Below are 16,033 nucleotides of genomic sequence, written 5' to 3'. Positions count from 1 at the left end.
TCGCTTGCTACTCACGAGACTATCATTGCAGTTTCGTTTTACTTGTTTTCGAGTTTTTTCATTGCTTCTTGAGTCATATATATATTTGGATAGCGCTGCCAAGTTGGTTCTATTTGGTGTTGGTTTCAGTTTCGCAAGAACCGCAAGAAGGTGAGACGAGAGGTGTGAGCGTGTGAGGATATTAAGAGTGTTTGAGCGAAACACGAGTGACGTGAGGATAAATTTTCTTTTACCACTAACAACTTTTTGCAGGTACTATCATGTCAGATCAAAACAATACACCGCCCCATCCCGAGGGAGAACTTACATTTCAAATGCAAGCCATGACACAAATGATGGAGAGGATGAATTTTGTGATGGGAAATGTGTGCGACAGACTTGATAGGGTGGAGAAACGTGGTAACGAGGCTGGTACGAGCACCCAAAATGTGAAGCTTGGGGTGGAACCGAAAGCAAACAATAGCAGTAGGGCCAACAGGCCAACAAGGTGGGCTGATTGTGAGGATTTTGAGGTGGCCGTTGGTGATATCGGTGATGGTGTTTTTGATGATGAGGCCATAGACTACCGGGAAGGTTTTCGGCAGCCTAGAAACCGAAGGGATTATGGGAATAGAACTAGAGCAAATTCGGCCAAAGGGAAAATTTCCGTAGTGTTGGGGGACATGCTGATTTAGATGGTGATTTGGATGCTATCAAACTAAAAATACCTTCTTTTCAAGGTAAAAACGATCCCGAGGCATATTTGGAGTGGGAAAAAAAGGTGGATTGGATTTTTGATTGCCATAACTATTCGGAGGCGAAGAAAGTGAAATTGGTAGTCATCGAATTCATGGATTATGCACTGATTTGGTGGGATCAGAATGTTACTAGTAGAAGACGGAGTGGAGAGAGGCCGGTAGCGTCGTGGGAGGAGATGAAAGTGTTGATGAGAAGGCGATTTGTGCCTAACCACTATTATAGAGATTTGTATCTGAAATTGCAGGGTTTGAATCAGGGTTCTAGGTCCGTGGATGAGTATTTCAAGGAAATGGAGATTGCCATGATTCGGGCCAACGTGATTGAGGATCGGGAAGCTACTATGGCTAGGTTTCTAAATGGACTGAATAGGGACATTGCAAATGTTGTAGAATTACAACACTGTGTGGAATTGGAAGACATGGTCTATATGGCAACGAAGGTAGAGAGACAAATAAAGAGAAGGGGCAGTACACGTTTTCAGACCAATTCGGCTTCATCTTCCTCAACATGGAGGCTGAATTTAAAAAGAGAGGGGGCTGTCCAACTAAAGCCTTATGCAAAGGCTGAACCACCTAAGGCCAAAAAGGATACTTATACGGATGGAAAAGGTAAATCTGAATCTCAACCTACTCGTGATAGAGATATTAAATGCTTTAAATGTTTAGGGAAGGGGCACATTGCATCTCAGTGTCCAAACCGAAGAGTTATGCTTATAAGAGATAATGGGGATGTTGAATCTGAAAGTGAGAAATCTGAAAGTGAAGAGATGCCACCTTTGATGGATTGTAGCGATGAGTAGATTGCATACCCTGTTGAGGGGGAGGCTTTGGTTATAAGACGTGCGCTGAACATGCAAATCAAAGAAGATGATGTAGATCAGCAACGGGAAAATATATTTCACACTCGATGTCACATTCAAAACAAGGTATGTAGCATGATAATTGATGGAGGTAGTTGTGCTAATGTTGCTAGTGATACACTTGTGAAGAAATTGAATCTGAGTTGTATTAAGCATCCTAGGCCTTATAGATTGCAATGGTTGAATGAATGTGGTGAAGTGAGGGTTACTAAGCAGGTTTTGATTGCGTTTGCTATTGGGAAGTATTCTGATGAGATTTTATGTGATGTCGTCCCGATGCATGCTAGTCACTTACTTTTGGGGCGTCCATGGCAGTTTGATCGGAATGCGATTCATGATGGGTTCATAAATAGGTTCACTATTGTAAAGGATGGTAAAACCATCACTCTTATACCTCTTTTTCCGAAACAAGTGTATGATGATCAAATCAAATTAAAAAAGGAATGTGAGGATGGGAAGAGTGAAAATTCACGTGAGGACAATGGTGAGAGAAAACCATCAGATTCGGCTAAACCTAAATCATTAATTAAACCGGTTGAGAGTGGAGGTAAAAACCGAGGAGTGAAGAAAGTAAGCTTGTGTGATGATAATAGTGTGGAAAAATTAAAGAAACAACCTAATTTTTATGCAAAAGGATCTCAAATCAGATCTGCATTTTTTACTAATAAGCCAATGATCTTACTTATGTATAAGGAGGCTTATTTTAACACTAACGATCTTGATTCTGCTATTCCTAGTGTGGTTGTTTCTTTGATGCAGGAGTTTGATGATGTATTCCCTGAAGACATCCCTAATGGATTACCACCATTAAGGGGGATTGAACATCAAATTGATCTTGTGCCCGGAGCTTCAATTCCTAACCGTCCAGCCTATAGAAGCAACCCCGAGGAGACGAAGGAGCTTCAAAGGCAAGTAGATGAGTTGATGATGAAGGGGTACATTCGTGAGAGTATGAGTCCTTGTGCTGTGCCAGTGCTACTTGTGCCTAAAAAGGATGGAACATGGAGGATGTGTGTTGATTGTCGTGCTGTCAATAACATAACGGTAAAGTATCGACATCCTATTCCTAGGCTTGATGACATGCTAGATGAGTTACATGGATCATGTATTTTCTCTAAGATTGACTTAAAAAGTGGGTACCATCAAATTAGGATGAAAGAGGGTGATGAGTGGAAAACTGCATTTAAGACTAAGCATGGTTTATATGAATGGTTAGTCATGCCGTTTGGACTTACAAATGCGCCTAGCACGTTTATGCGTTTAATGAATCATGTCTTGCGTGCATTTATAGGTAAGTTTGTTGTTGTGTATTTTGATGACATTTTGATCTATAGCAAGAACTTAAATGAGCATCTTGATCATTTGCGTAATGTACTTAGTGTGTTGCGTAGTGAGCGATTATATGCTAATCTTAAGAAGTGTACCTTTTGCATGGAAAAAATTGTGTTTCTTGGCTATGTCGTTACTGCACAGGGTATCGAGATGGATGAGGAGAAAGTTAAAGCCATCCGAGATTGGCCTACACCAAAATCGGTAAGTGAGGTAAGGAGTTTTCATGGACTTGCTAGTTTTTATAGAAGGTTTGTGAAGGATTTTAGTACTATTGCTGCACCTTTAACTGAAATTGTGAAAAAGTCTGTTGGATTCAAATGGAATGATGCACAAGATGAGGCTTTTAAATTGTTGAAGGATAAGCTTTGTTCGGCACCTGTTTTAGCTTTGCCAGACTTTACAAGAGCTTTTGAAGTAGAATGTGATGCGTCAGGTATCGGAATAGGAGCTGTGTTAATGCAGGATAGGAGGCCCATTGCATATTTCAGCGAAAAACTTAATGGGGCAGCCTTGAATTACCCTACATATGACAAGGAACTCTATGCCTTGGTAAGAACTTTAGAGACGTGGCAACATTACCTGTGGCCCAAGGAGTTTGTCATACATTCTGATCATGAATCATTGAAGCACTTGAAAGGGCAAGGTAAATTGAGTAGGAGACATGCCAAATGGGTTGAATTTATTGAAACATTTCCGTATGTGATCAAGTATAAGCAAGGGAAAGAAAACATTGTGGCTGATGCACTTTCACGCAGGTATGTTCTTTTATCTACTTTGGATGCTAGATTTCTAGGATTTGAACACATAAAAGAATTGTACAAGGATGATAGTGATTTTGCTAATGTTTACAATGCTTGCGAAACTTCAGCTTTTGGAAAGTTTTATAGACTTGATGGATATTTGTTTAAAGAGAGTCGTTTGTGTGTTCCATTATGTTCTATGCGTGAATTGCTTGTACGTGAAGCACATGGAGGCGGGTTGATGGGGCATTTTGGTGTTGTTAAGACTTTGGATGTGTTGCATGAGCATTTTTATTGGCCTAAAATAAAAAAAGATGTGCAACGCATATGTGATAAATGCATAACTTGTAGGAAAGCAAAGTCTAGGACTCAACCGCATGGCTTGTATACCCCTTTGCCTGTACCGAAAGAACCTTGGGTAGACATTTCGATGGACTTTGTCTTGGGTTTACCTAGGTCAAAACGGGGCAGGGATTCCATCTTTGTAGTTGTTGATAGGTTTTCAAAGATGGCACATTTCATTCCATGTCATAAAACTGACGATGCAACTAACATTGCTGATTTGTTCTTTAGGGAGATAGTATGACTTCACGGGGTCCCTAAGAGCATTGTTTCTGATAGAGATGTTAAGTTCCTTAGCTATTTTTGGAAGGTGTTATGGGGAAAAATGGGTACTAAACTGTTGTTTTCAACTACTTGTCACCCCCAAACAGATGGACAAACCGAAGTAGTTAATAGGACCTTAACACAACTTTTGCGTGTTGTCATTCAAAAGAACTTAAAGAATTGGGAAGATTGTTTGCCATTTATAGAGTTTGCATATAATCGTAGTGTGCACTTTATTACTGAATTTTCACCATTTGAAATTGTGTATGGATTTAACCCTTTAACTCCAATGGATTTGATTCCTTTGCCTATTGATGAAAGGGTTAGTTTGGATGGTAATCGTAAAGCACAGGTGGTGAAAACTCTTCATGAGAGTGTGCGGCAACAGATTGAAAAGAGGAATCGCGTGTATGCGACCAAAGCCAATAAGGGGCGCAAACATGTTGTCTTTCAGCCTGGCGATTGGGTTTGGGTGCATATGCGCAAGGAGAGATTTCCGGCCCAGAGGAAGTCAAAGCTACAACCACGAGGAGATGGGCCGTTTCAGATCCTTGAGAGGATCAATGACAACGCTTATAAAGTTGATTTGCCAGGTGAGTATAGTGTTAGTGCTACCTTTAATGTTTCTGATCTTACTCTGTTTGATGTAGGTGATGATTCGAGGTCGAATCCTTTTGAAGAGAGAGGGGATGATGCGGATCAGCCTAACACCAAGCATAATCATGCCAACAACCCATTGGAGGTGCCAATTGGGCCAATCACAAGAGCTAGGGCTAAGAAGCTTAAAGAAGCATTGAATGGGCTTGTTCAGAATATATGGAACAAAATGGACCTAGAGAGGCTTGGAACATTTAAGGAGCATGAAGGACAGCCTTTAATTCATTTAGTTCAGGTCCAAGAAGAGCCCAATTCATGTGGAACAAGGGGTTGATGTGTCCGGCCCAATACCAGCCTTGTTAGGCTTGTCTTTTCTAATACTACAAGGATAAAGAGTCAGCAATTTATTCTCCTAACTAAGTAAGGAAGTTGGCCAAATCTTATTCCTAAAGAGGGGAGGACTATTTAATGCTTTTCCTCACTTAGGAAGGAAAGTAATTAAATCAGCAACAAAGGAGGAAATTTGTTTTCTTATTTGTCCAAGTTAAACAAGGAATTCCAAGCTAATCAAGGACATCAAAGGGGGCAGCAACACAAATTTTCCAAATCAGATTTTTCCAATTTTGTTTAGGACTTCTTAAGGGTGACAAATCTGATTCTAGCTTATTTAGGATGGTATTTTCGGATTTTTAGTATTTTTAGTATTTTCTTCTTAGTTTTTGGGTTATTATTACTTATTTGGGTCAATTGTAAGTGGGCTACATATAAGTCCACCTAAGGGAGGTCCATTAGGGTTTCTTTAAGTTCAAATTCAGTATAAATAAAGGCATAACCCAAACATGTAAAGGTTACGCAATTTTCAGATTAATAAAACTTCTTTGCTGCACTTATTGTGTGTTGGTGGGATAATCTCCCTTCCTTGGTTCTCTAAAGAACTGAAAACGACTTATCGAAGAACAACTGACTTCGTGGTGTCATCCTTATACTTCTCGTTCGCGAATCAATATTCGTTGGGTGGGGGTTTCTGTTTTCAATAGTGCTGGTGCCTAGGTACAAGTTATCTTTGTGTCACACTCCTATCAAACCTGATTTACTTGGCTTTCCGGGAATTGGCATCTTTGCGTGTGGGTTGCGTGACCATGTGATCACGAGGTTCGCATCATCATCTAAGAAAAATGGCCTCTGAAAACTCCTGTAAAAATTTAAGGGCTATCCAATAGTCGGATCAAAACTTATGGCCATTTTGAACCGTTACTCTAGTTTGGCACAACCAAACCTCCACCTCACCGACTAGCAATTCCATATCCACTCCAAGGAAAACAACGTCCGAAAACTCTTCAAAAAAATTAAGGGTGATCAAAACGATCGAATTAATAGTTATTGGCATTTCTAACCGTTACACTAGTTTAGCACCAACAAAACTCTGCCTCACTTAGTAGCAATTCCACATCTACTGTAAAGAAAACGGCCTTCGAAAACTCTTATAAAAAAGTGAGGGCGATCCAACAATCGGATCAAAAGTTAAAGCCATTTGGAACGGTCACTCTAGTTTGGCACAAGGATACCTCTGCCTCACTGAGTATCGATTTCACATCAAATACAAAGAAAACAACCTTTAGAAACTCTTGTAAAAAAGTGAGGGCTGTCGGATCAAAACTTATGGCCCTTTCACACCGTTATCTTGTCTAGCCTGACCAGTATCTGCCTCATTGGGTAGCGATTCTCATCTACTCTATAGAAAACAACCTTCAGAAACTCCTGTAACACTTTGAGGGTGATCCAATAGTCGTATCCAAATTTATAGACCTTTTGAACTATTACTCTAATCTGGCATGACCAAACCTATGCCTCATTGAATAGCGATTCCATATTTACTAGAAAGAAAACGACCCCTGGAAACTCCTGTAAAAAAGTGAAGGTGATTCAAAGGTTGAATCAAAAGTTTTAGCCTTTTCCAACCGTTACTCTGGTCTGGCCGGACCAAACCTCCAACTCATTGAGTAGCGATTCCCCATCTACTCCACAGAAAATGGCTTTCGGAAACTCCTGTAAAAATTTAACGGAGATCAATCAGTTGGATCAAAAGTTATTGCCATTTGGAACTGTTATTCTAGTCTAGCACAAACACATTTCAACCTCACCGAGCAGTGATTCCACATCTATTATAAAGAAAAAAGCCTCCGGAAACTCTTGTAAAAACATGAGGGCAATCCAATGGTCGGAGCAAAAGTTATAGCCTTTTCGAACCGTTATTTTCATCTAGCGTGACCATACCTCGACCTCACCAACTAATGATTCCACAACTATTCCATGGAAAACTACCTTTGGAAACTCCTATCAAAATTTGAGGGCAATCCCATGGTCAAATCAACAATTATGGCCCTTTTGAAGCATTTCTATGGTCTGGTATGACTAGACCTCGACCTCACCGAGCAGTGATTCCATATCTATTCCATGGAAAACAGCCTTCAGAAACTCCTGTAAGAATTTGAGGGCGATCCAATGGTTGAATCAAAAGTTATGGCCCTTTCGAACCTTTATTTTCATCTAGCGTGACCAGACCTCAACCTCCTCGAGTAGCGATTCCATATTTGCTCCAAGGAAAACGGCCTCGAGAAACTCTTATAAAAATTTAAGCATGATCAAACAGTTAGAGAAAAAGTTATGGCCCTTTCAAAACCATATTTTCAAGTAGCATAACTAGAGCTTCACCTTATCGAGTAGCAATTCCATATTAACTCCAAGAAAAAGGACCTCCGGATAATCTTGTAAAAAATTAAGGGCAATCCTTATTTTCATATGGCATGATTGACATGATCAAAGAGTTGATGTCTTATCCCAAGTGCAGAAGTGTCAAAGTAATAAATAACCCGGCAAGACCGAGGTCGAACCACAGAGAGGTTAACTATATAAATTATAAATAAAACAACAACAACAATAACAATAAAAACAATAACAATAGTAATAAATAAAAACAACAACAACGATGATGATGGTGGTGGTGAAGATGAGGTAAAGAGGACTTTGAGATGTGAAATTAATGTGAAGATTATACAATGATAAAAACAAATGTCAAGGTTAGAGGATACACTAATAGTATTAGAGATAAGTAAGGTATAAACTCTTTATTAATTATCAACATGATCATATTAATCATCTTATTTACATAACACCATACTTATAAATTTTATCAAGTATTCATGATGCTAACTTATGTTGACAACAAATCAAGTTCCTCTCATAATAACGATGTCAGTCGAATACTACGAAGGATCAAGTATTTGATGTACCAATTGTTACACAACACAAATCTAGATTAACCATTTAACAAGTAAGGTATTAAGAATTAATAAGATAAAAATGATAAGACCTGTTAATAGCAAGTTGTTTAGGATATAAGCATTGAAGTCCATATTGAGTTTATATTTACTTATCCGAACACCATTAGTGAAACCTTTTCACCTTGACATAATTAACTTAGCTAGACATTATGAAGGAGAAAAACTTAAAGAAACAATATAAGAACATAAACATGATATAAGTTAACTAAGTATAGTAAAGGAAATGAAAATCATGAACAAGAGATTAATGAAAGCAAAACTTAAGCATTACAACAATATAAAGAGAAAACGCAAGAACATAATCTTGATATGGAAAACAAGATGCCCAAATGAATGGCAAATGCCTCCTTTTATAGGCTAAAATTCGGGACTATTCATGTGGTAATTGATAATTGATGTAGTGGTCAACTATTAATCAGTGGACTTGGTGGACAACATCACTCAAGCACTTTGAATGGCTGAATTGACATTGATGCAATCAGAATTTGGCACAGTGTTCTTCAATTGATAATTGAAAGTTGTTGGAAATTGTCTTTTCCTTCCACCCACCAAATTTCAGATCATTTGGATCACTACAGCTCGAGATATGTCTAAAATACTAAGTAGTACTGCTGGTGGACATGGTGGATAGCCCTCATGCTCTTGTATGGATGAAATCTCATTTCTACCATCTAAATTTGAGCTGATTCTCTTCATGAACGTTATTTGAAATTGTCTTTTCCTTCCACCCACCAAATTTTAGATCATTTAGACTTCTAGAACTCCAGTTATGGATAAACTTTGAGTAGTGTTTGGGCTAGATTGCAAGATAGATTTGGACTTCTCTTTTGTGGCCAAACTTTGAATTTGAAAATGGCAAATTTGGGTCTTTCCATACCATGAAAGTTGTAGGCCTATTTGTTATCTTTCCAGCCATATAAATTAATATGAAATCCAAGATCTAAAGCTCTAGATATGATCCGATGACTGAACAGTGTTCGAATTTGAAGTGAATCGGCATCTCCTTCGTAAGCTTAGCCTTTTCTTTGTCCTTTCACTTCCAATAGTTAATCACAACAATCAATCCTTTGAATTATAAGAATACCTGCATTTAAAATGAGCATTTACCATAAATTAGAAAATACACTTTTAAGTACTAATCATACCCCCCAACCAGCTTATTACTAGTCCCTAGTAATCAAAGCGTTAAAATAGAAAAACAATTTGCAAGTTCCCCAAAGTAAAGTATTCATCATTTAACTTTCATTACTCTATCCAAGTAAACAAACTCTCATTAAATTTATATATATCTGCTTCATATTGTTGAAACAAGATATTAATAAACCTTCTTTTTTTATGTGCTCAATGTAAGAAAACATAGATGATGGGGCTTTTATTAAAAGAGAACAATATTATGTTCTAATGTTTAAGGTTAATGTCATTGGGTTGGGATTATTATTTTTTTCTCTTTTTTTTATATACATTTAACTTAAAACACAATGCATCTGTAACCCATATAATGAGCTTTCGACTAATGACTCCCAGACCAGTTGGTCTTAGGGCATTAGGTGTTGAGACACCCCTTCGAGCTTAATAACTCGGGTTGCAGAAACTGATACGTAGATAGTGCATTGTTTGATTCCCTTAAGCTTTTCTCCTCAACCCATGTAACAAGCGTTGGGCCAATAGCTCCCAAGTCAGTTGACTTTAGGGTATTAGGTGTTAAAACACCCCTTCGGGCTTAATAACTCAGGTTAGGGAGGCTACGAAACCAAACCTATCTATATTTTTATTTATTTTCTTATTTTTTTTAATTACATTTATAATCATTATTTTTCTTTTTTTTTCTTTTGTGTTTTTTTTTTTAAAGCAAATTATATACTATCTCTTTTTTTTAGTTATTACCTTTAACAGAAGAACATAAATAATGTAATAATCTAATATGCAACCCATAATCATATGTTAAAGTGTATGTGTGAAAATGAAGGTTTAAAAATACTTGTTTTAATGAGTATATGAGTAGAAGCAATAAATAATAATGTGAGAGTTTGTAAACCTGAATATTTCAAGAAGTATTATAATAGACCTTGTTAAGAATGTTTACTAGGATACGTCTCAAGAGTCACTTTAACAAAAGAACTCCTTGACTCTGCCATCATAGTAACAATGGTTTTGCAAATAGAAAGCACAACTAGTAAAGTTTTTTTTTTTTTGGAAATATCAACTACTACCCCTTCCCCCCAACCAAAACGAAACATTGTCCTCAATGTTATAAGGTAGAAAGATAGAGGGTAGAAGATATCACCTAAAACAACGAACACTGACAAACCTGAAACACACTTAAACAAATATGAGAAATAACAAAATAAAATAATAAAACACAAGGTTTCACAGATGAAGACTCAAATCCAATCTAAGCTTTTTACGGCTGTCCTTAGTTGACCAATTTATGCAACCCATGGAGGGATCAATTATAGGAGTGAAAGATTATAGTTGGTCAATCAATTGTTCAGCAATGGCAGCAGAGATTATGATTTGTCATGCTGAAGACGTTAGAAATTCTTGTTCCACAACATGATCAAGAAAAGACAACAACTTATCATAATAACCATTAACATTTAACAAACCAATGGGTTTATGGTGAATGTGAAGTTGAGCCCAAGAGGAAATATGAAAGATCTCTTCCAATGTGCCCAGACCACCTGGCAAGGCAATGAAAGCATCAGCATGTTTAAACATTGTATTCATTCGATCAAATATTGTGGAGACCTGTAGTTCCTCTCCAATTGTTGTTCCAATAATATCACCATGTGCTAAAGCCTTAGGGACAACCCCCAAAACATGACTACCTCCTAAAAATGTAGTTATTGACATACCCCCCCATTAACCCAAGGTTGCCTCCTCCATACACCAAATGATTTGTTGATTCTAAAAACTCTTTTTCTTTCCCAGGACTAGATCCACCAAAAACACAAATATTTCGTATTTGATGACGTGAGGAACTTGCCATTTCTACACACTTTGATATCTGTGAAATGTGTGGGCTGAGTCGAAATGAAGGGAATGAAGAGAAGAATTTATAGATGAGAAAGTGAAAATGCAATCATATCACCTATGTGTAGTCCAGCTGGAGTCTCTCTCTCTCTCTCTTTTATTATTATTATTATTATTATTATTATTATTATTATTATTATTATTATTATTATTATTATTCCTTTCATTTTCTTAGTTAACTTTTATCTTATTTATGTTCTTATTTTGTTTATTATATATGTACAAATGTGTATGTACAAGTGACACGACTAAAAGATTGATGTCTTCTCCCAAGTGCAGGAGTGTCAAAGTAATAAATAACCCGGCAAGACCAGGGTCGAACCATAGAGAGGTTAATTGTACAAATTATAAACAACAACAATAGTAACAACAACAACAACAATAATAATAGTAGCAATGATAATACTAATAATACTAGTAGTAGTAGTAGTAGTAGTAGTAACAACAATAATAAAGAAAAAGAAGAAGAAGAAGAAAAGTTGATGAGAACTTTGAGATGAAAAATTAACGTAAGGATTAAATAATGATAACAAACAATGTCAAGATTAGAGGATCCACTAATGGTATGTCAAACAAGTATAGTATAAACTCTTATTATTCAATTGGAAACCACACACAAAGAGTATAAACTCTTATTATTGAATTGGAAACCACACACAAAGGAGGTTCCAATCTGATTATAGATTGTTAACATGATTACATTAGTCATCTTATTCAATTAATGCTAATACTTGTAAATCATCAAGCATTCATGATTATATAACTTATGTTAACAACAAATCAAGTTCCTTTCATAGCTCAGGTGTCGGTTATACTATACAGTATGGGCTATGAAAGTGCCAAGCATTTGTTGTATCAAGTGTTATACAACATAAATCAAGATTAGTCATTTAACAAGCAAAGTATTAAAGAGTGAATAAGATAACAAATAGAAAACATGTTAGTATCAAACATTAAAGTCCATATTAAGTTTATATTATACTTATTCTTACACCATTATTGTAACTTTTTCACCTTGACATAATAAACTTAGCTAGACATAATGAAAGAAAGAAAAATAGATAAATAAAATAAGAACATAAATACTGAACAGTGCTCGGGCTGGAGGACAGATTCAGACTTTTTTTGTTGTTGCTCTAATTTAAAGTTGAAAATGACCTTTTTAGATCTTGGGCTCCATATGAAATTTGGAGGCCTATGTCTTAACTTTCCATTCATATAAAGTAGACCTAAATCTAAGATCTACAACTCTAGATATGATCCAATTACTTAACAGTGTTCCAGTTTGGACTGTACCGACATCTATTTTCTATGTTTGGCCATCTCTTTGTCCTTTCAATTTCAGTTCTTAAATTCATCAATCAATCCTTTCATTTATGTGATAGGCCCTGCATTTAAAATGAACATTTACCATAAATTAAAGGTATCTTATATTATTAGATATATTATTATAAAACATGCTTTAGTTAAGGAGTTATTGATACTTCAAATGCAAAATGATGATATAAAACCTTGATAAAAATACACTTTTAAGTATCAATCACACCCCCAACTAATTTATTACTAGTCCCTAGTAATCAAAGCGTCAAAATAGAAAAATACTTTGCAAATTTCACAAAGTAAGGTAGTCATCATTTAACTTCCATTAATCTATCCAGATAAACAAACTCTCATTAAATTTATATATCTGCTCAATACCTCTTAACAAGATATTCATAAACTTTTCTTTTGTGCCCAATGTATTAACACATAATTATAGGGCTTTTCTTGAAAGAAAACAAAATTTTTGTTCTAATGTTTAAGGTTAACTTCCTTGGGTTGGGATTATTATTTTAGTCTTTTTTTTTAATATATATACATATAATTTAAAACACCATGCATCTTTAAGCATGTAACGAGCTTTCAGCTAATGACTCCCAGACCTGTTTCCTTAGGACATTAGGTGTTAAGACACCCCTACGAGCTCAGTAACTCCAGTCGCAAATACTGATATGTAGATAGTGCAATGTTTGATTCCCTTAAGCTTTTCTCCTCAACCCATGTAACAAGTGTTGGGCCAATAACTCCCAAGTCAGTTGACTTTAAGGTATTATTATCATTTTTTTCTCTTTTTTTCTTCTTTTTTGTTTTTGTTTAATTATGTACTATCCCTTTCCCTTAGTTGTTACCTTTAACAAAAGAACATAAATAATGTAATAATCCAATATGCAACCCACAATCATATGTTTAAAGTGTGTATGTGTGTGTAAATTAAGGTTAAAGAATACATGTTAAATAAGTATATGAGCAGAATTAAGTGATAACAATGCGATAGTTTGTAAATCTGAATATTTCAAGAAGTATTATGATAGACCTTGTTACGAATGATTACTAAGATGCGTCTCAAGAGTCATAAAAAGTTTTCCTTACTCTGCCATCATTGTAACAACAATTTTGCACATCCTTTATGAAATAGAAAACCAGTTAGTTTTTTTTTTTAGCTACTACCCTCTCCCCCTAACTAAAACGAGACATTATCCTTAATGTTTAAAGGTAGAAAGATAGAGTATAGAAGATATCACCTGAAATAACGAACACTCACAAACCTGAAACACTGAAACAAATATATATATGACTCAAGAAGCAATGAAAAAACTAGAAAACAAGCAAAACGAAACTGCGATGATAGTCTCGTGAGTAGCAAGTGAGTCTATCCGAAATATGAACGAAACTGAAGACGCGAATAAAAACAGAAACAAAAAATATGCAAAATCATTAAACAACACCCAAATATGTTGGATATGATGAAAATAAACTGCAAGAAACGAAATCAACAAAAAGCAAGCGAATTTTGAAACGGTGACGCAAGACAGACTCGTTTACGACAAGTTAAGTCCGAATCTGGAACCTAAAGTAAATAATGTTTAATTGAGTTAAAATTTCAGATATAGTGTGATATCAACCCAGATAGACATAATATAAGGTTTGAGAAATTTATGACAACGTTTGATATACTGACGTAAAAACGTTATGAATCAGACCTGAATAGACCCGAATTTGAAACCCAAAGAAAATGATATCCAATTGACCCCATATTTGATATGTAATGCGATTAGGACCCCAGTAATTCGAATATAAAATTTGAGCTAATTCCGAGTTGATTTGATCCAATTGTCCCTTGTTTAGTTTTCTGCGGCAGAATCTAATAAACGTCTTTTTGAACAATTTTTCTTTTCTTTTCTCTTTTCTCTCTCTTTTTTTTATGTTACTGATATATTTTTAACAATAACAGAATGAAATAACAATTTTTTTTTCCTTTTTATATGCCGCAAATTCAAGGAGAAGAAAAAATTGGATACTAAGGAATTTTTTGCGGAATTAACAAGAAACGAAAATTTCAGGAGGATATAACCTGATTAATGGAGCCAAGCTCTGATACCAAATGATGCGAACCTCGTGATCACATGGTCACGCAACCCACACGCAAAGATGTCAATTCCCGGAAAGCCAAGTAAATCAGGTTTGATAGGAGTGTGACACAAATATAACTTCTACCTAGGCACCAGCACTATTGAAAACAGAAACCCCCACCCAACGAATATTGATTCGCAAACGAGAAGTATAAGGATGACGCCACGAAGTTAGTTGTTCTTCGATAAGTCGTTTTCAGTTCTTTAGAGAACCAAGGAAGGGAGATTATCCCATCAACACACAATAAGTGCAGCAAAGAAGTTTTATTAATCTGAAAATTGCGTAACCTTTACATGTTTGGGTTATGCCTTTATTTATACTGAATTTGAACTTAAAGAAACCCTAATGGACCTCCCTTAGGTGGACTTATATGTAGCCCACTTACAATTGACCCAAATAAGTAATAATAACCCAAAAACTAAGAAGAAAATACTAAAAATACTAAAAATCCGAAAATACCATCCTAAATAAGCTAGAATCAGATTTGTCACCCTTAAGAAGTCCTAAACAAAATTGGAAAAATCTGATTTGGAAAATTTGTGTTGCTGCCCCCTTTGATGTCCTTGATTAGCTTGGAATTCCTTGTTTAACTTGGACAAATAAGAAAACAAATTTCCTCCTTTGTTGCTGATTTAATTACTTTCCTTCCTAAGTGAGGAAAAGCATTAAATAGTCCTCCCCTCTTTAGGAATAAGATTTGGCCAACTTCCTTACTTAGTTAGGAGAATAAATTGCTGACTCTTTATCCTTGTAGTATTAGAAAAGACAAGCCTAACAAGGCTGGTATTGGGCCGGACACATCAACCCCTTGTTCCACATGAATTGGGCTCTTCTTGGACCTGAACTAAATGAATTAAAGGTTGTCCTTCATGCTCCTTAAATGTTCCAAGCCGCTCTAGGTCCATTTTGTTCCATATATTCAGAACAAGCCCATTCAATGCTTCTTTAAGCTTCTTAGCCCTAGCTCTTGTGATTGGCCCAATTGACACCTCCAATGTGTTGTTGGTATGATTATGCTTGGTGTTAGGCTGATCCGCATCATAACTATTGAATTAGTAGTCAACTAATGACCTAGTGGACTTGGTCGTTTATGTATGAATTTGTTTTCAGGATGACATGACATTTCCATAATCAGAACTTGGCAAAGTGATCTTCATGAAGGTTGTTGGAATCTGTACTAAAAAAAAACAAGCTCATTTGGACTGAACATTAAACAGTGTCTAGGCTAGAGGATAGATTTAGACTTCTCTTTTGATGGTAAGATTTGGACTCCAAAATGGCAGAATTAAGTCTTGAACTCTTCAAGAATGATTTAGGCCTATAGCTTAGCTTTCTAG

General features: G+C 36.1%; 1 pseudogene; it reads left to right on the top strand.

The window, feature by feature from the left end:
• Positions 1-793: 793 nt before the first annotated feature.
• Positions 794-4,858, top strand: LOC105142783 (uncharacterized; annotated as a pseudogene).
• Positions 4,859-16,033: the final 11,175 nt, after the last annotated feature.

Source organism: Populus euphratica, unplaced genomic scaffold (assembly GCF_000495115.2).
Source record: "Populus euphratica unplaced genomic scaffold, PopEup_1.0 scaffold146.1, whole genome shotgun sequence".
Classification (NCBI taxonomy): Eukaryota; Viridiplantae; Streptophyta; class Magnoliopsida; order Malpighiales; family Salicaceae; genus Populus; species Populus euphratica.
The sequence above is the reverse complement of the archived record's forward strand: the minus strand, read 5'-3'. Positions and strand labels throughout refer to the sequence as shown.